The sequence below is a fragment of the Acinonyx jubatus genome, chromosome B2, assembly GCF_027475565.1.
Source record: "Acinonyx jubatus isolate Ajub_Pintada_27869175 chromosome B2, VMU_Ajub_asm_v1.0, whole genome shotgun sequence".
Lineage (NCBI taxonomy): Eukaryota > Metazoa > Chordata > Mammalia > Carnivora > Felidae > Acinonyx > Acinonyx jubatus.
The window spans coordinates 126,746,027-126,766,505 of record NC_069385.1 but is presented as its reverse complement, the minus strand read 5'-3'; the positions used below and the strand labels follow the sequence as shown (position 1 = coordinate 126,766,505).

The window sequence follows — 20,479 nt, the reverse complement described above, 5'->3', positions numbered from 1 at the left end:
CAGGTCAGGCTTCACACTGTAGAAAGTAAACATGTCCTTTGTGTCTCCTCCCAACCCCTCACTGTCCTGACATCTGTCTCCCCACGACCTCCTCCACACCGATCAAATTAAGGAAATCTGCTGCCAGAGGCTTAATAGTCACTGCTCTAAGTCAAAAGAACCTTGGACGTCACTTTTAAACACCTACTCTCAAGTTGTCCTTCCCTTGTCCTTGAGTTTGAAGAAATCTTCCTTTATCACATCATGTCATGTCCTGAATCCCTTATGTTGAATAAAACTTTAAATGTGACAATCTCCTTGTATTTGGACTATTTGAGAACCAAAAAGTTTAGAGGGATCATCTAAAAGACAGGGAGGGCTTGGCTGACCCTAGCAAAGTCTCATTAATTAAAGGAAACACATAATTACATACAGCAGAACAAACAGATGATATTTGAAACAGCCATCCTGCACATTTCTGTTTATTCTCCTAACTACCAAGTTCTGCTTACCTGTGACAGACATGACTTCTGGATTATCCCATATATTACAAAATGTTGTTACGTAATGTTACAAAATTGTTATCACATTAAAATTTTTTTGATGTTTCAAATAAAATACACCACTTCAGGTGGTGGTTATTTTAGTTTTCACTTTTATAAAAACAAAAACAAACAACTTCAGGAAATATTATACAAAGTGATAGACTATACCAATGGACAGCTGAAGTTATTTTTATAAATGCAAATCTTTTCTGTACTCACATTTGGTCGTGTCATTTAAATGTGTGTCATACCACTGCAGCATCCTACCATTGTATTTTTGTTTTGTGAAAGAGCAAGTTTCTACTATATACCCACAATAAACCAGGAGAAGGGCTACACTTACATGGCTAGGGATACAGAGCAGTCAGAAAACAAAGTACTGACTAAATCTTTAAAAAACAAAAAATGCCTAGAATTTAATCTAAGAAGAGACCAAATTAATTAATTTAAGACAAGCATCATCAAATTTCACAGTGGAAAGTCACTTCAGAAGTCACCTGGCACAGGCCATTCAACATCAAAGATGAGGTGGCTAAGATGGCTAAGTGGCTGACTCTTGATGTCGGCTCAAGTCATGATCTCACAGTTCATGAGTTGTGCACTGAGAGCATGGAGACTGAGATTCTCTCTCTCCCTCTCTCTCTCTGCCCCTCCCCCGCTTGCACACGTGCATGTGCACACGTGCTCTCTCTCTCTCTCAAAATAAATAAACAAACAAACAAACAAACAAACAAAAAGGTGACAAAGACCCAGGTATAGCTGACTGAACTTTAGGGCACTGAAGAGTTAAGACAACAGAGGAAGAGTCTGGGGCACTAATGTATGGTCATAGAAGCAAATTTTAAACTGATTCAGGGATCTCAGTAATGAAAATCTTTAGATGTCATTTCCCTATGTTCATAAAAAAATTTACTATGAATTAAATCACCAAAATCGCCTTCAAACTTTTAGAATTGTTTTTATCTATTGAGCTACTTTAAAGCATACAACCAAGTGATTATTTTACTTTAATGGCCCTATAATCATACTAAGAAAGTACATACCTTCGTCATAGTAAGCTGCATTAGAAGGGAATTCTATTGTTCCACGTGACCATCAAAAGCATACTGAGCATGTACCCCGGCAGCAGAGTGTAACTGGTTCAAAAGTGCAACTGAAAATATCTAGCTACAAGTTAAGTTATTGTGGGTGTGTGTGATTGCTTATTAGAAGCCTGTGCATTATACCTTTGCCAGAGACTACTGTCATGACACAAGATACCCGGGAACTCCCTGGATTTATTCAAATACGGCACTATTTTGTCAGTTGTTTCTAAAAGTGTTTTTGGGTGAGCTTCAGGGGGAATCTGTCTTCCTATCTACAGTGTTCAGGGGCTTGTCAATGCAAGAGATAGGAATTTTAAATATGCATGTGCCACCTTATACATCTTGGCACAAACTCAGGCTGTTAGGTTATTAGCTACCTAGCTCAGCACCCTTGGCAAGACATGAGAAAGCATTTCTTCCCTCCAAAGGCATATGCTGTTACACAAAGTTCAGAATTCTTCTGGGGAAGGTGCTATTGGTGCAGTTAATCAAGGGTTGCTGACTGTCTTTTCCTTCTCAATTCCCAGCCCTTCACACATGCACTTCTAGGTTCTGTTCCCACATCTGTGCCCTATCCTCATGCCCCTTCTTTGTTCTCCTCACCCCACCTCTACCTTACTTAGCAAAGTTTAATTATCTTGTCTTCTTTTCCAGGCTTTTTATCTAATCTGCTCAGCCCTGGCATTATGTTCCCCACTGTGTATTCTCCCCACCCAAAACAATTACTTGGGTTTTTTTCTTCTATTATCATCTCTTACAGGGAGAGAATAATGATCATGATAACATTCCCAGTTCCATCCAGCAAGATTCCTTTCCTTTTGTCTCTGTCAAATTTCCTATAAGAGTTCAAGGGGCACCTGGTGACTCAGTTGGTTAAGCACTGGACTCCTGATTTTGCCTCAGGTCATGATCTCATGGTTCTTGAGATAGAGCCCAGCCTGGAGCTCTGTGCTAAGAACACGGAGCTTGCTTGGGATTCTCGCCCTTCCTCTCTCTCTATCCTCCCTCACTCGTGTGTGGCTGTGGCTGTGGGTGTGTATGTGTGTGTCAAAACAAATAAACATTAAAAAAAAAAAAAGTTCATGTGGAAAACACAGGAGCCATGGGAAAATACCACCAATGGCAGTCAGACTTCTATTGATATGGCGGGTCTTTTATCTCATGCTTTCAACAACACTGTGAGGTAAGTACTATTCCTACCACTTTACAAAGAAACTAAGGCTTAAACAGATCATGCAACTGCAGAAACTCTTACATCTTCCCAAGAACAAAGTTCAGAACTCTGAGCAACTCAAGTACTTCTCAATCAATAGACCCAGACTGTTAAATTCAAATTACACATCTTTAATTACCTCTCTTAACTTCTTTCTTATGTGAACATGATTACACATAATTGCATTTTAAGTGCACATATGAATACAGGAATGAATAAATTAATACATCAAATAAAACCCATTAGTTTAGATAGTGGAAGTGAAATACTATTTAACCTAGAACCATAGGACCAAACCTGCCCATGTTCTGTTTTTGTAAATAGCTTTCTTGGACTGCAGCAATGCCCATTCATTTATAGTTTGTCTGTGGTGGCTTCTCTACTCTGAAGGCAGAGCTGAATAGCTGCCAGAGACTAGGTCTTTAGCGGCAAAGACCTAAAATACTTACTATCTTGTTCTTTACAGAAAAGTCTGCTGAGCCCTGTTTTAGCTTAATTCACTGAAAAGTTCTTCCACACTATTAAGAATCTCTTCCTAGTCACAAATATATACAGATTATAGAGCCACAAAAAGTAACAAAAGTACAAATGTGGATGTTAAATGTGCTAACATTGGTAGAGAAGAGACCGTGAGACCAACCATGAGAAGTCAATACAATACAATGGGCAAAAGACCACACTTTGCAGAGACACCCACGTGGGTGTGACCCTAAGTTGGCCAGTCAGGCACTGCGTATTATCCTCAGACACACCACCTGATCTTTCAGACTCTCAAGTTTCTCATGTATAAAAATTTAGAAAACAATACCAACCTCATAGTAAAAGAATTAAACTAGATCTTGTTCATAATATACTTAACCCAATGCCCAATATGTAAGAGATGAGTTGAATCAAGAGTTGGAAATGACCCAGAGACTTCTAGAGACCAGATAACAGAGAAAACAATAAAGTTATTCACTGAAGAAACACAGGATGAATTTTGTCTGTTCAAGTGATTTTCATATGTGTATTTGTGGTTGGAGAAGGAAATAGCTTTGGATAGGTTGAAGTTAAGAATGGGTTAAGACAGTCATGTTAGTAATTTCTAGGAATCAGTCTGTAGTATGGGTTTGAAAATGAAGTGAGAGATTAGTGCTAGAAATGTAGACCTTGAAAGTTATGTGCATAGAGGTAAGAGGTAACATCATAAGGGTATATGAGAATCCATGGGCAAGTGAGAACAAAAATAAAAATCCGCAAAAGACTGAACTCTTAGAAATTACCATATTTCCAAGGGAAGGGTATATAAAGAATAAGCCAGAAGAGAACCAAAGAGTACAGTATCACAGAAGCTAAGCACAATGAAGTTTTAGATGGAAACCAAGGTGTTTTCCGAACCTTAATGCTACTGAATGTACAATCCTTAGCATGCTATATTATTACTATTTGTCTTCTTGTTAGACTATGTGGTTCTTGAGAGTAGAACTAACTAACTCTCTCTCTCTCATGTAAATCTTTGTATACCCAGACTCTAGCACTACCCCTGATACTGGATAAAAGAGGAGAGAAGAAGTAAAAGAAGAAAAACAGAAAAGGATGGAAAGAAAATTGGTCAAAGGATAAAGCATAACAAAGAGGTTAGGCAAGGAGCAAAGTAAAGAATTATTTGACAAGATGATCATCAACAGGGCAATTTCAATATTTCAATGGCTGAGTGAGGACAGAAATCAGATTATAATGGGTGGGGGATAAACTTAAGAATCCCCCAGGCTTACACCAATGGGTTAGCAAGGCATAAAGAAATACAAAGCCATAGGATGCTCACACCCACGTTTGGGCAAACAAGACAAGGCAACCAAGAATAGGGAGGTGCAAAGGCATCCCAGAATAGAGAGGAGGTACAGAGTCCCCAGAATAGAAAGGGAGGGGCAAAGGCCCAGAAATAAGGGTACAAAGGTGCCCAATACATAGGTATATGAAATAAACAAGATTAGATATTCAGGGTGGAAGCACCCCCAATTTAGTACTATAGCAAAAAGCTGCTTTCACAGGAGGAAAGGACCAAGTTAGGTAAATAGGTAAATTGGGCTACAGACCACTGCACTGCAGGTGTAACAGCCCAGAGTGGAGATGATCAACAAAAAGAAAGGTGCTTTGTTAACTCTGAGATTATTTCCCCTATCTGACTCATCCCCTAGGCTAGCTAAGATAAACAGAAGTGTTGCCTCATGTCTGTTGTAAACAACCTTCCACCCAACTGCCCAGCATTAGGATTTTGCTTTGTATTAACCCAAACCCCTAACCCCAGATATCTTCAAGACCCCCTTTCCCTCACATCCACAAGGTAATATTCACAGATTCATTGTCTCTTTGTGCACATCCATCTCCATGTTTGTAAGCCTTCTGATCCTAATAAAACAGGGCGAGGACCCTTATTCAGGGCTCTTGTCTTTTCCCGGACATTAGCCATATCTCACTTTTCATCCTACGTCCCACTGTCTTGCTAGACAAGACAGAAATTTAGACCGAGAGTCTATGACAATAATGGGTTAAGAAATGAACAGAAGATGTAAAAATGAAGGAGGATACCAATGAGAGAATAAATGAAAATATTTAAAACTTCTGAGACTCAAGGAAGGGAAGCTGAAGGAACTTTTAATAGATGGTCCTAATCTCTCAAGGAAAGCTGTAGATTTAGAAATAAAAATACTGTGTATGATCTCAAATTCACCAAATAAATGTGATTTTTTTTCAAAGACAAATGCTGTAATTTAGAGTGAAAAGTTATAAGTATTAGAAAACAGGGTCAGAGGAGGGCACTGTGCATGAAATTAAGGGGAACCCATTTAAGAGTTATTTGTAGAAAATAAAAATTAGGAGAAACATGAAAAATTTGAAAAAGTAAAAGGAAACTGATTTAGAGAAAGTATAAGCCCAGAATGTGTAGGAAAATACTAGAGAAACAAGGATGATTGATGTGGTTACTAGGAAGTCAGGAGTCAGCCAAAAAGAAATACCTGTTAATTCGTGACCTGTCATCCAGGAACAACCTAACAGCAGAGAGCAATCACTAGAGTATTTTTCTAGACAGACCCAAAGATTACTGATTTTTCATAAATAAATATTTAATACACATTCTGTACAAATCCAAGAAAGTCACCAACCAAGGATTCTGGAGGCTGGTGGATATTGATCTGAATATTACTTAGTACCAGATAACCTATCTTCCTGGCACACCCTTAATTTTAACCCATTTCACTCCAATCTCTTGGGTCCCCAGAGCTTTCTTAACTGAATGTTAGGCCTACTTTTCGATCAACCAATCATTGTAAGTCAGAATATCCTACAGGAATATCCTATAGGAATACAGCACAGCTCCTTATCAAGAAGGCAGTATCGTTTTTGAAAAAATACGCAATAACAAGAATGTTTACATTTTATAAAATAGTTTCACATGCATTTTATTATTATTGATTCCAATAAGACCTCCTGCAGTACACATAATTATTTACCACAATTCACAGAAAAAGAAATACCAGTTCATAAGTGACATAACTCAATTCCCATGGATAAAAGTAGAAAATAGGGGCCTCGAATCCTTGTCTTCTAACTTTAAAATCCCATGACCTTTCCAATATACTCTAAGCCACTGAAGAAGAAAAATAAGATGGAGACAAAAGAGGAACAAAAACAAAGGTATAAACAATAGTTTCTTTAGTCAGTGGTAAAAGTTTTAGTGCAATAAAATAAATATAAAAATGTCATACATTGACTACATAAGGAACTCTGTGTACTTCTCACTCTACCATGACTTGAAAAAAATATGCTATAGGTAGTCACTACTACTAAAAAATGCAATGACATTTTACTTACAAGGACATTTATTACTTTATTACTTACAAGGACATTTTGAGATGTCTGCAATGGGCCAAAACTCTTTTTAAAAGGCTATTCAGGTAAGTTCATACTGACTTTCTTTTGATACATTTTCCCATAAACATCAGAAGGCAAAATCACTCTGCTGGCTTTAGAGTGAGTGCCTCAGAGCCCTATAAAAAGTGCTCACTGCTGTTGTTTGTTGATGATGGGAACAATGAAGATAAGGGGTCATCTCTTCCAGTGTACAGGATGGACTAATTCATTCCATCATATTTTCCTTCCTTCTTTGGTCATTCCAAGTTCTGCAAACATACAGTATTTTAAGCTACTTTGACTAATTACAGATCACAGGACATAAAAAAAAATATTATGGTACTCTACATGACATTTACTTATAGCTACTACATAACTTTGTGTTTATAAGAAAAAAATAAATAATTACAAATAATAAACTCAAACCAGAAAATAAATGAAAAATCTGACTGGAACCTGCCTTTTCTTTATTCTTGGGTATTGATAGTTATAGAAATTACCTAACACCACAAGAGTCCTTCTTCTCTTACTTTCTGGTCCTCTATTTACATAGTCTAAAACTGTGGATTATTAGAAAACAAACTTCTGACTTGATGTCATTACTACCATGAGTAACTGTGCTGCACTACCCAAATCCGCCCTCAAGAGAGAAGGACTCATCCACCCAGATGCCCCTCAGGTTTCAGCCTTTTTTAAAGATAGCCTCACCTCAAGAAAACTGCCTTGCCCAGGGTCATACAACCTTCCAGGAGCAGTCTGCATCCATTATGGTGGGTGGTTTGTTTCAGGAAAGGCTGGATGAAAGGCCCCCATGCAGGTGGCTGAGATTTTCATTGGGACTGTGCGGAAGCTCAACTTCTCCCTCCGCCCAATCCAGCTTCTTCTCAGTCCCCCATAGGTGTTGCTGCCAAGAGCAATACCACATAATTAATAAGTGTCCTGCATGCTAAACTTCACCTCAGAGTTTGCTTCCTGGGAAACCCAGTCTGGGACACATTTAACAGAATTAAACCCTCTACTCTTCCTCCTAAAGCAGAAAGACAATATACTGAGCTTTATTTTGATGCTACCCTGACACTCATTTTCCTTATAATCAGAGCAAGTTGTTTTCTCTGCACTTAAAATACACATAAAATTTAAGTGTACAGTTCCGTGGCATTTAGTACATTGACAATGTTGTGCAACATCACCACCATCTATTCCTGGACTGTTTTTATCATCCCAAACTGAAACTCCGGTAAAAACAATTTTTTTAAATGTTTATTTATTTACTTTGAGAGAGAGAGAGAGAGAGAAGGGGAGGGGCAGAGAGAGGGGGAGACAGAGAATCCCAAGTAGGCTCTGTGCTATCAGTGCAGTGCAGGGCTGGAACTCACAAACTGTGAGATCATGACCCAAGCTGAAATCAAGACTCAGGTGCTCAACCAACTGAGCCACCCAGGTGCCCCCAAACAATTATTTTTAAAGAAAAATTATATAGTGACATTTAAGACTTTTAACACTGTAAAATCCTTAAGGGAAGTGAGGCTAAAGTTCATCTTCTGCAAGTGTCAAAAGCAATGTAGTTAGTTCTATGTTCCAACTTGGACAGAAAACGCTTCTTAAAAAATTGACACTGGAACCAAATGAGGGAAAAAAAGAAGTCCTAGCATACCATAAGCAGTACACCTTAAACAGACACTGGATCACTTTTTTCCAGCCCTTTTTGACAAATGGTGTTGTTATTTACAAGACAGAGCTTATTCTGACCAAAAACCAATGGCCCATGCCATCCAACAGAACTTTCTGCAATGACAGGACTGTCCTATATCCACACTGTCAAATATGGTAGACACCAGCCACATCTGGTTATTGAATATTTGAGATGTGGCCAGTGTAACTGAGGGATTTCATTTTTAATTTTATTTTACTTAATTTTATTTTTTTTTATTTTTTTCAACGTTTATTTATTTTTGGGACAGAGAGAGACAGAGCATGAATGGGGGAGGCGCAGAGAGAGAGGGAGACACAGAATCGGAAGCAGGCTCCAGGCTCTGAGCCATCAGCCCAGAGCCTGACGCGGGGCTCGAACTCACGGACCGCGAGATCGTGACCTGGCTGAAGTCCGATGCTTAACCGACTGCGCCACCCAGGCACCCCTATTTTACTTAATTTTAATTGAAATTGGCCACATGTGACTAGTAGCTATATTAGGGCAGATCTAGACCCCCATATAGGAAAAATGAGGATTCTATAACCAAAATGATCAAAACTGATTTCCAAGATTGTGTTTTTAGTATATAAACTAGCTTCCGAAATAGTATATGGATTTCAGCTTATAAATAGGGAGAGCTATTCAATCTTCAGAAGAATTTAAAAAATTAGAAAACTAGAAAGGATCACAGAGATCATGAAGCCCAACAGTCATATTTTGTAGATACCAAATCAAAGATTAGCTATATCCCCAAGGATGTGCAGCCAATGAGTCAGTCAGAGGTGAGAACGTAGTGGCCTAATTCCCTTCTACTTCAACTTAAGTCTAGTTAAGATCTCACCTATAATGTAGAATCTAAAAAAGCAAGTACACAGAAGCATAAAGAGTAGAAAGGTAGGGGTGGAGTGGAGGGGGAAATGAAAAGATGTCGGTCAAAAGGTACAAAGATGCAGCATGACATCAACTATAGTTTATAATACTGTATTGAATACTGGAAATTCACAGAGAGCAGATTTAAGATACTCTCATTGAACATAGAAAAATGGTAACTATGTGAGGAAATGATTGTGAATTAGTTGGATTGTAGAAACCATTTCATATATGTGTATCAAAAAATTATATTATATACCTTAAATATACACAATTTTTATTTAAAAAAGTAAATTAAGTGAATTTAATAAATATATAAAAATAAAAAGGTATCTGAGGCATCTTGTTACATGGTCACAAATTATACTTGGATGCTTTTGGTTGTTCAATAGGCCACATGAGAACGCTGTAAACTGTCTTTACCACTATATATCTAGCACAAGTGACTAGAACTAGCAAAACATCAAGCAAATGTTTGTTGTTAAAATGAATGAATTTTGTAACAATTTAAACAGTCGGTCCTTTCAATTTCTCTCTAGGTCTTGTATGTAAATGAAACCAGGCAGCGCATTAAGTCTGCCTGACTGGTAATTTCTTCAAAGCACACTTAGCAAACATGACCCACATATGGTCATAACCATACCAAAAAAAAAAGAAAAAAAAAGAGATCAGGCACATTCCATTAACCTCCAGTTTCTACCAAGAAATATGAAGCGTGGCTCAGTCAACACAGTTTATACATTTTACCCCACTAAAATAATGGTGGGGAAATGGCCAACTTCCATGAACTTTTACTCATAAAAGGGCAAAGCAAGAGTATGTTTATGCTCCTGCTGAGTAGTATGAATACCAAAAAAAAAAAAAAAAAAGTCTCTAAAAAGGCAGCTATATTATTAGTGAGAATGTTATTGGTGCAACATTTCTAGAAGGGAATTCAGTACTACCAAGAGATTTAAAACTGTTCATACCCTTTGACAGGGTAATTACCTTTCTAGGAATTTATCACAAGGAAATAATGTAAATGAAGACAGAAGTTAAACACAAAGAAGTTTCATTATAGCATGATTTATAATACAAAAATATTAGAAACAACATAAACATCCCCCAACAAGGGAGTGATTAAGTAAATTATAGAACCATACAATAAAATATTATGCACTCATAAAGTATAATGGTTTCAAAGAGTTTTAATGATATAACCATATACTTATAAAGTGATAAATAGGATATAAAATTGTATGTATGATATGATCTGAACTCTGTAAATATATATCTATATCTATAAATATACACATATTATATTTAGGAACTAAGCAAGATTTAATAGTTATAATCCCCAGTCCTTATTTTCTGTTTTGTACTTTTATATTTCTAAACTTTCTAAACAGATACTAAATTTTTAATTAAACTTCTTTATTATGAAATATTGAATTATGATTATAAGAAGTTGTTTTAAAGTATCTGTTGAGTTGAGCTCTAGCCATCTTAATTGCCTATACTAAACCCACTTATAACTACATCAAGAATAAATGCCACCAGTATAAATGTAACATGGCCATAGATAGTTTAATTAATTGTGTTCAATGACCCGCTAAGCAATTATTTTTTTAGAACAATGCAGGTAGAATGCTTGGCATGTATAAACTTCTGTGCCTTTCCAATTTCCTCTTCCTAGCTATAAATCAACTGCCACAATCACCATGCCAATCACTCAACGTTATTTCCCAAAGATATTCAGATTTTCTAGGAAATTAATGCCAGATCCTATACCAAATCAATGATTTTCAATTATACCCATTAATGAAGTCTTTAATGCATGTTAAAGCTAAAATGTTACATTGTATTTTGGTTAAACAAATATTTATTTCTAAAGGAAAATTCTCACTAAAACTTAGTTCAAACTAAGCTACTACCTATGCTTTATATGCAACTCATTGTATGGGACTGCCAGAGGATCTCAGAAAAGTATGGCAGTATTACTACCATCATGGTAATCATTAGCCTCAATCTGGCCATCTAATGATGGGCCAGTCCTGATACATGGAAGTTAAGAAGGCTTGTTCCAGTCTATCTCTTTATCATGGGTTTCTGGCCTAGCAGGCTCTCCTCAATTCAGTCCCCCCTTGTTTACTGTTATTACTGCACACTCACTGTTCAAGGGCCAAGAATTAACTCATGACACATTTTTCACTACAGCAGTTATGGGGTTTTACATCTGCCGTGATGTGTGTTTTTCAACACCACCAAGCACGTCTCCAGTTCTCTGCAGATACCAGTTGGGTGCCCTACAATTTACTGAATTCTGACATTATCTACCTGGAGATAGCATTAGACAGCGCAGGTTAAGAACTCAGTCCCACAAGACTGCCCCCTTGCCCCACTTTAGATGCCAATCACTAGTCCAGATGATGACCAGCTATAAGTCAGAGGTTCCCCCTCCTCAGGTTTTATCAATTTACTAGAGTGGAACTCAGGAGAATAGTTTACATACTATATTACTGGCTTATTATAAAAAGATATAACTCAGGAACATCCAGATAGAAGAGACACATAGGGCAAAGTTTGTGGGAAGGAGGATGGAGCTTCCATACTCTCTGGGCACACCACCATCCACATGACCAGCAACCCTGAAGCTCTCTCACCGCATCCTTCTGGGGTTTTATGGAGGATTCATTACATAGATCTGACTGATTAAATCAGTTGTCATGGTGGCTGGGCTCAATTTCCAGCCCCTCTGCCCCTCCTCAAAGGTCTTGTTGGTTCTCTTGGCAATCAGCCCCCATCCTCAGGTAACCTAGGGGCTTGCCACTTCATTAATATAAACTCAGCTGTGCTAGGAAGGGTTTGTTATATGAGTAACGAAAGACACCCATTTTACCTTTATGTCCCTGGAGCTTTTTCTGGTAGTGGGAACAAAACTAAATATTATAACAAAAAATGCGACTATGGGTTACAATTACAATTAGAAATTACAAGGGCTGGGGCACCTGGGTAGGCTCAGTTGGTTGAGCTTCTGACTTCAGCTCAGGTCATGATCTTGTATTTCGTGGGTTCAAGCCCCATATTGGGCTCTCTGCTATCAGCACAGAGCCTGCTTCAGGCTTCAGATCTTCTGTACCCCTTTCTCTCTGCCTCTCCCCAACTTGTGTGCACTAGCACACTCTCAAAAATAAAATTTTTTTTTAAAAAGAAAGAAATTACAAGGGTTTTAGGAGCTATATGCTAGGAACATGGACTAAACCAAGTATGTATTTCTTAATTTAAATCTCATTAGCACATCTGCATTCATAATGTCACGTCATCAGCACTACTCTCCTCATGCTGGCCTGAATTCCAGTAATTTCTTCATCATTCAAGGAATGTACAAGAGGCACAACATTATCAAATTTAGCATCTATTCAATTTATTTAATAGTCTGGATGATCAACTTCTGGCATAAGAAGAGAGTGTGACATAATCTTTTCATTAGTGCCATGGTTTCCTTCAATGTCTCCTTTGCAGGTTTAATTTCAAACCTCATTGTAGTCCCAAGTCAGGACCAAGCATTTGTTGTGTTGATTGATCAACCTCATTTCAAGCACTAGCAACTGCATCAATAGCATTTTTAAGGTTGAGTTCTTGTACTGAAAGTTGTAAAACCCAAGGAATCTATTAACTACAGCAAGCATGCAGATTACCTTTATTTTTTTAACATGTTTACTAACAGGAAACCTCACTTAAAACAAAATCGGGAAGTCTCAGGATGGGAAGCTCTATGCCCTTCCACTCTTTATCAATATCAATTGCAGACCCAACAAGAAAAGCCTGACTTGACCTTACTGGGACTTGACCTTACACATGGAAGGAAGCTGAAGGAAGAGATGTTTTCCTCATCCCCAGGTAACAGCTCAGCCGATGAGAAGCCACCATACTTGGAACTCTGAGTTTACTCCAAGAACTTTTAGTTCATAACTGCCTTCCCAACTTACTCATTTTCTCCTTGAAAAAGCTTGCCTCTCATTTGTTCCCCAGACTTGCCTGAGGTTTTGCCTCAGTTCATTTGTCCTGGGATTGCAATTCTCTTTTATCCTTGAATAAACCCATCTTTTGCTGCTAAAATAACTGGCAGTTTTTACTTTTAGAGTTATCAGGGGCATAAACTTCTTTGGTCACCAGGCTCTATTAAATGTGTCCGTTAAAGATGTCACATTGTTGGGTTAGGTAGACATCAAAAACATTACTTTTCACAATAAATTGAAAAGTAAGGCTGTGTAAACCAGTTATCTAGGAACAACAAAATTCCTTTTTTCTTCCAGTCCAGCTTATCATTAGTCAGTTTGTACTGCTGATTCAAAGGAGTAATAAACTGTTCAGAAAATACTTCTCTGGTTAGCTCTGCTGTCTTATGTAAATAATAATTTCTAACTAAAATGCATGTATACTCATCCCCCCTCATTCATGGGGAATATGCTCCCAAGACCCCCCCCCAGTGGATGCCTAAAACTAAAGACAGTAATGAACCCTATAAATCCTTTTTTGCTATGCATACCTGTGATAAAATTTAACTTGTGAGACCCAGTAGAAGATTAATAACAATAAAATAGAACAATTATAATAGTATGCTCTAATAAACATTATGTGAATGCCCCCCCCTTCAAAATTGTTAGAGAAGCCAAGAACACACAGTTGAAACTTGGTCAAATAGGACAAAGGTCTTACAAATTAAACTACATACACCCAGGTCCTGGTCACCATAGCCAGAGTTTTTCCTCCTGAGACTGAGACTATCATGAAAAGGACCATATGCAAATGAAGTCAGTCATCAGAGACAAGACCACACATTATCTAGATAGCTGTACCTTGGAGAATAAGTTGGAAAGTTATTCTGGGAGTGGTTCTGTTCAATACACAAAGAATAAAATCACCAAGAGTCCAGCTTGGCTGTGCAGAAGATCAAAAGATATGGTTTTTGCAAATTCTGGAAATAACAGGGCACCACAAAAATTTATCTCCTGCTGGTTGAGTTGAAGTCAATATAAATAACCTGGATGTTTAAAATATAAATATTCACACTTTGAATGCCAAATGCATATAGTAGTAACTATCTGTGGACATGTATATCTCTCCCACTAGAAAACAACCAATACAGGCTCAAACAGACACTGTGTTTTTGAAATCATTGATTTGCAATAACATGAAATGCCTAGGAGAAACCTTTTAACACACAGTTGTACCAAAAGCATCCCATATTCTTTCTTTGACTTTTGTCCATTTAGACACAATTATCCTTTTGCAGAGCATCGCTGTGCTTACTTCCTGGAAATTACTGTAGGCACCAATAGCAACAACCTGGCTTTTCTACCTGGGGCACTTTAACAGCACTGAAGAGAATAAAGTGAATAAACTCTTTTCTCTAAGGATTCACCGAGATATGTTTTTCTGATTGATTCTGGAGCATGTAAGTGACAAAAGGGAAGCCTGCAAGGCAGGAAGCTGTAGTGCCAGCACACAAGAGGGTCTACAGCTCGGAAACACCAGCAGTCCCTTCCCTTTCAAAAATGCTCTCTTCTTGCATGGATAAATGAAAGTACTTCTTACCTTAAGTGACTATTTATTTATCCATCATTGGTTTCAACAACATATTTAAGGCATGGCTTAAAGCCACCAGCAAGAAATTGGCACCAGACTTGACGCCTGGGGCACATGGCTTCCACAGATTGGCAAAGGTCCAGTTGCAATATTAACGAGTATACCATTTGTCAAGACAATTATGCAAGAAAACTCGGCAGCTGCTCATAGAGGGCAAGCCTGATGAGAAATGGTGCCAGAGCACACGGATCAGAGAGCCTGAGAAATCCCCTGGCAGTTCAGTCTTCTTTGGTAAGAGTTACCTTTTGTGTAGACAATGCCTTTTATTAAAATGAAGTCTTAAGGGGGAAGAAAGGAGCTGGAAAAGCAATTTTAAAATACTCATTATCTGAATATACAATGCTCCCATTCAGAAGAAGTGTCTTTTCATCACTATAAATTCAGTTGAGAAATGACTACCAATATCATTCTTTGCTAATAAATGCCATATTTTCAAGAATGAAAGTTTTGAAAATGTTCTGTCACACGGGAAGTTTCTTAATTGTTCAAGAATAGAAGGGTACTCCAGAGAAAAGTTATCTAGTGATGGACATAAAAACAAATGGAAAAATACTGCACTTGGTTCCAAGAGAAATCAGTTCTGTTGCCCTAAGTCAAAAGGTTAAAATCTGTAATTAAACAAATGCACAAGGGAATGACTGCAGACCAAAGACGCTGCAAAATGAATTTGAAGATTGGTTAATAAGTATCTTAAAGATATCGCCATATTTGGAACTGCAGAGAGATTCCCAATCACTCTTGCACTATTTTTCAGTTAAGAAAAGTATCATCAGTTAAAATTAAGATCATGTCACCAGTATCCATTAGTATGAATGAAATACCAAAACTGCTAGTTACTCTTAACGTGAATCAACTACTAGTTATCACTTATTTTGTTTCTAATGACAGGCCTATACTGTGGTTCTCCATCCACATTTGCAGAATGACAGAATAATTATCCACTAAATTCCACATGTAAGATAACTGTATAATAATCTTACTAAAGTACATGTACATAACAGGCTTAAAATTTTAAAAAAGTACTCAGCTAAAGAAAAAGAATAAAGTTTTCACCCAGAAATAGTTTAGCAAGCAGAATGGTTATGGCAAATAAAATTAAAACTTGTTTTAAATCAATTCAATAAACTGCCTATTAAAAACTATTTTAGGCAATTAGAAATATTACCGTTACATAGAAAAATAGCCTCCAGGTTAAAAATTATTTTCTCCTAAATATTCTAAATAAATTGATTTTAGCTAAGATTCTCCAAATAAAGTTGCTGCATATAAAATCCTGGAGTCTGGGCTGTAGTGGTGGAAGGAATAAATCACAGCACACAAAGGCTTGGCCAGTCCTCAGTTCCACAATTATTAAGTAGATGCTATCAGCCTGAAATATGTGTCTACCAACAAATGGTAAAATAAAATCACCTCCTCTCAAAAGTGTTTCCTTTCTTCTTTATATTATTTTTTTCATTCAGTTCTCACAACAACACAACAAAAAACATAAACGGATTTGTCCAAAGTCAACTGAGAACTGAAAGCCCTGAATGGAGCATCAGGAATCAAGCCCAGGCCTTCTGACTCTTGCCAGATCCTGGTCTGTCCTGCCACTGCCATTATCAGCCCTCTTCTGATAAATACCTGCTGTCCTCACTTTTTCCAATGGACAGTCCTGATAAGCTCCTTGTCAGTTTTCTTTTCAAATGAAAACACACCTTCCCTTTGAAATGTTTTGTAATTGCAGAGATGTTTTATCTCTGTTAAACTATGTCTTATCCTTCCTACTTTCCTCAAACACAGCTGTGCCCTCTCTTCTCTCTTCCCCACGTGCACATAAGACACTCACTGAGCTCACCCGGCAGCTGCAAATCCATCTGTTAGAGCTTAAGCTACTGGAGGACAGGGACAATGTTTTTGTCCGTAAAAGGAATGTTTTCCCAAGCCAAAAGGAGTGAACTCCACTAAGAATATCCATGTTATATCTTTCTGTATTACTGTTCTGCTGAGAAAAGACACTATTCATGAACCCACGGTGACATTTCCACGGGACCACCCTCTCCCCACAGCACATGTAATTATAAAGTGATGACAAGCAAAGTACAGCAGTGAAGGTCATTTAGAAAGCCATTTGAAAACGTGGAAATCAAACAACATTCTTTAATTCTTGCTTCAGAGAAGGCTGTTATGTGCACACTAAACCATATTCTGAATATAGTGACAGGAGGGCAGAACAGTGAAATTTAGGCCCACTTATGAAGGTTCCATCAGCCTCAATCAGTCCAGATCATATTATGCTCTCTGTTAAAATCCCCCTGTAAAGGGGCACTGGGTGGCTCAGTCAGTTAAGCATCAGACTCTTATTTTGGCTCAGGTCATGATCTCACAGTTCAGGAGAATAAAAACTAGCAGTGCCTAGGTGGCTCAGTCAGTTAAGCAGCCAACTTTGGCTCAGGTCATGATCTCAAGGTTCATGGGTTCGAGCCTCGCATTGGGCTCTGTGCTGACAGCTCAGAGCCTGGAATGTGCTTCAGATTCTGCCTGTCTCTCTGCCCCTCCCCCACTTGCACTCTGTCTCTCCCTCTCTCTCTCTCTCTCTCTCAAAAATAAAATAAAATAAATAAATAAATAAAATCCCCTGTAAAAAAGTTCTGCATTTCTCTGTACACTATGTAACTTCTAAAGGATTAACTAGTGCATGAAATCAGTTCATTGAAATTGCAAAGTATATATGAAACAAAAATGATGAAAATAATATACACACAGTCCATTCTCATTATTCACGGTAGTTATGATCTATAACATCTCTAAGAACACTAGATTAGTGAATACTGAACCACTGCTCCTAGGGGAAATAGAGAGTTAGTTTCCTGTGAGCCTCTGTTCATATTTTTGTCAATTAATCAATACATAACCTTGTTTTATGTGTGTTTCTGTTAAAAGATATTCTACTTAATACATACTGTAGATTCACTAAAGTCGAATTCACAACCAACGGCACTATAACTCAGGGCCTGAATGAAGCTATCTAACACAGGTATTTTCTCAATAAGGCATATCACAGCCTTCTTGAGCTTGGGAGCACAAGACAGCACTTGAGCACTACTCTTGGGGGCCATTATAAACAGCAAAATCATCAACAACACAAAAATGTGAAAAACATGGCACTAAATAGCTGGCAAAAAGTACACACATTTATAGAAAGAGCTGAAACAAGAAGGTAGAGCATTGTGTTATTGGACCTCAGGTGGAAACATGGGTGAATCAAAGTTTTGATGCTCTTTACGTACCCTCAAATGACCATGAAAACTCTACAAGTATTGATTTTGAGGTTACAAACAAATGTTAGCAATTAAGCAAATCCACAAATACAGAATCCATGAATAATCCAGGAATAATAAGGACTGCATGAATGTCAAGATATTGACAATAACAGATGCCTCCACGGAAGTGAACCTAGCTGGCTGGGAGATGGGGGGCAGGGAGGCTTACTTTTGTACCAAAGTGTTAGAACAGTTTGCATTTTTCTGTGTGTGTGTGTGTGTGTGTGTGTGTGCGCGCGCGCACGCGCGCGTGTGTGTGAGAGAGAGACAGAGACAGAGACAAAGAGAGACAGAGACAGAAACAGAGAAAGAGAGTTTTATGACCTGTGCTCAGAGAAAATAGCATGAAACATACTAATGATATAAAAAATATAAAAGTAAGTTTGGGGTTCTAATAGTAAAAAGACAACCAAATAAAATTAGGAATAAGGAAGAATGAAAGTAGAAACAAATAAATTCAAAACCAGAAAATCACAAATATTTGGAGTTTCTCTGCTTGGAAATGACAACACACTCTCATTAAGAGAACAGCACAGAGGGAAGAAAAAAAAATCCCATGATTTTTTAAGCTCTCAATTCCCACATAAGGAGGGGGCTACAGGAGGTATGATACAAAATGAAGATATTTTTAGAAATAATTATATAGTAAAGTATAATTTAGCTTTACACATAATTTAATTTTTCCAAGTATTATTATTTTAAACAATATTTAAAATGCTTTTGCATAAGACAGTGGTTCTCAAAGTATGGTCCCAGGAACAGCAACATCAACATCAAAAAAGAAACTGTGAGGGGCACCCAGGTGGCTCAGTGGGTTAAGCGGCCGACTTTGGCTCAGGTCATGATCTTGCAGTCCGTGAGCTCAAGCCCCACGTCAGGCTCTGTGCTGACAGCTCAGAGCCTGTACCCTGCTTCAGATTCTGTGTCTCCCTCTCTCTCTACCTATCCCCCTCTCTCTCAAAAATAAACATTAAAAAGTGAAAAAGAAAAAAGAAAACTGTGAGTAGTAGATTCTCAGACCCTACCCCAGACCCAAGAAATAGAGACTCTGGAGCAGGGCCAGCAGTCTGTAACTTAACAAGGCTTCTGGATGATTCTATGTCAGCAAAACTTGGAGAACCACTGGTAGAGAAACACTTTGAAATATTACTATACTATTTAACAAAGGCTATAAACAAAATTTAAACTTTTCTCAATGACAACGGTCACCCTTTAGGAAAAGCTATTGCTATTTCTGCAGTTTTTTTAGTGTTTAATTCTTTTTTGCCTCTTTCAATTTCAGTTGGCCAACAGAACCTCTACCACAATTATAATAGTACTAATAGCTCTGCGATGCTCTCAGAGTTTGAGGCTTTCACTCTGTTGTAAACTATCAGGGAAGCAAAACAATTAAGCTAATTAGAATTAAATGCTATGTATCCATAAGACTGGGTGCAGTCCTAAAGCATAAAGTGCCTGGTGTTAGTGCAAGAAGATTGAAGTGGCAAGTTTTTTATTCCTATAAGGCTTTTAATTCCCAGACGTGGCTGTGCACCAAAAGAATGACATGGGTAGAATATTAATCTCTAGAGATGATGGAGACGTTACCATATTAAGATTTGGAAATATTATTCACTTAGACTAAAATATATGTCTGTGACTACTGTTATAAGAATTCACTTCAAAAAGTACACAGTTGCAAAGAGTTCTAGAAGCCTGGTTTCCAGTTCTACCTTGGGCTTCATTCTTCCACAGCCTTTCCAACATTAGAAAAGATGGTTCTCTCATGTGGCTAGTTAAGCAAGTATTTATATTGAAGAGAAACTTAAAATTTTAAAGTCAGGGGGAACTTAAAGATGAGATAGACCCAGTATGGCATTTAACAGATGTGAAAACTGAGGCCCAAAGACACCTTCCCTGCAGAGACCAGGCCTTCTATTCCCCTTTACTTGTCACCTAGTATTCTTTCCATGGTCCCACCAGTATTTTCCTCCACACAAATAAAGCACAAGCACCCACAGAGTGGTAAGCAAACACTTGAGCAGCGTGGGCATTACATACTTAAATTATTTTAGATTTTAGAATAGCCAAAACAATCTTGAAGAAGAAAAACAGAGAATGGAAGTATCACAATTCCAGATTTCAACTTATACTACAAAGCTGTAGTAATCAAAACAGTATGGCACTGGCACAAAAATATACACAAAAATCAATAGAACAGGATAGAAAACCCAGAAACAAATCCATGATTGTGTGGTCAATTCATCTTCAACAAAGCTGGCAAGAATATGCAA

The 20,479-nt window shown here is 37.8% G+C and overlaps 1 protein-coding gene across 29 annotated transcripts in view; it reads right to left on the bottom strand.

The window, feature by feature from the left end:
* The window catches only part of FARS2 (phenylalanyl-tRNA synthetase 2, mitochondrial), a 553,641-nt gene that overhangs the window by 418,571 nt on the left and 114,591 nt on the right, over positions 1-20,479 (bottom strand). For 7 of the 29 annotated variants that reach the window (XM_053223101.1, XM_053223096.1, XM_027040231.2 and 4 more), the window contains one exon: positions 7,422-7,617. The exons of 21 other annotated variants lie outside the window; for them this stretch is intronic. The gene's annotated coding sequence lies outside the window, so the exon portion shown is untranslated. Of the gene's footprint in view, positions 1-187; positions 347-7,421; positions 7,618-20,479 lie in introns of those variants that run through there. One more of the 29 variants, XM_053223094.1, reaches the window with a different exon arrangement.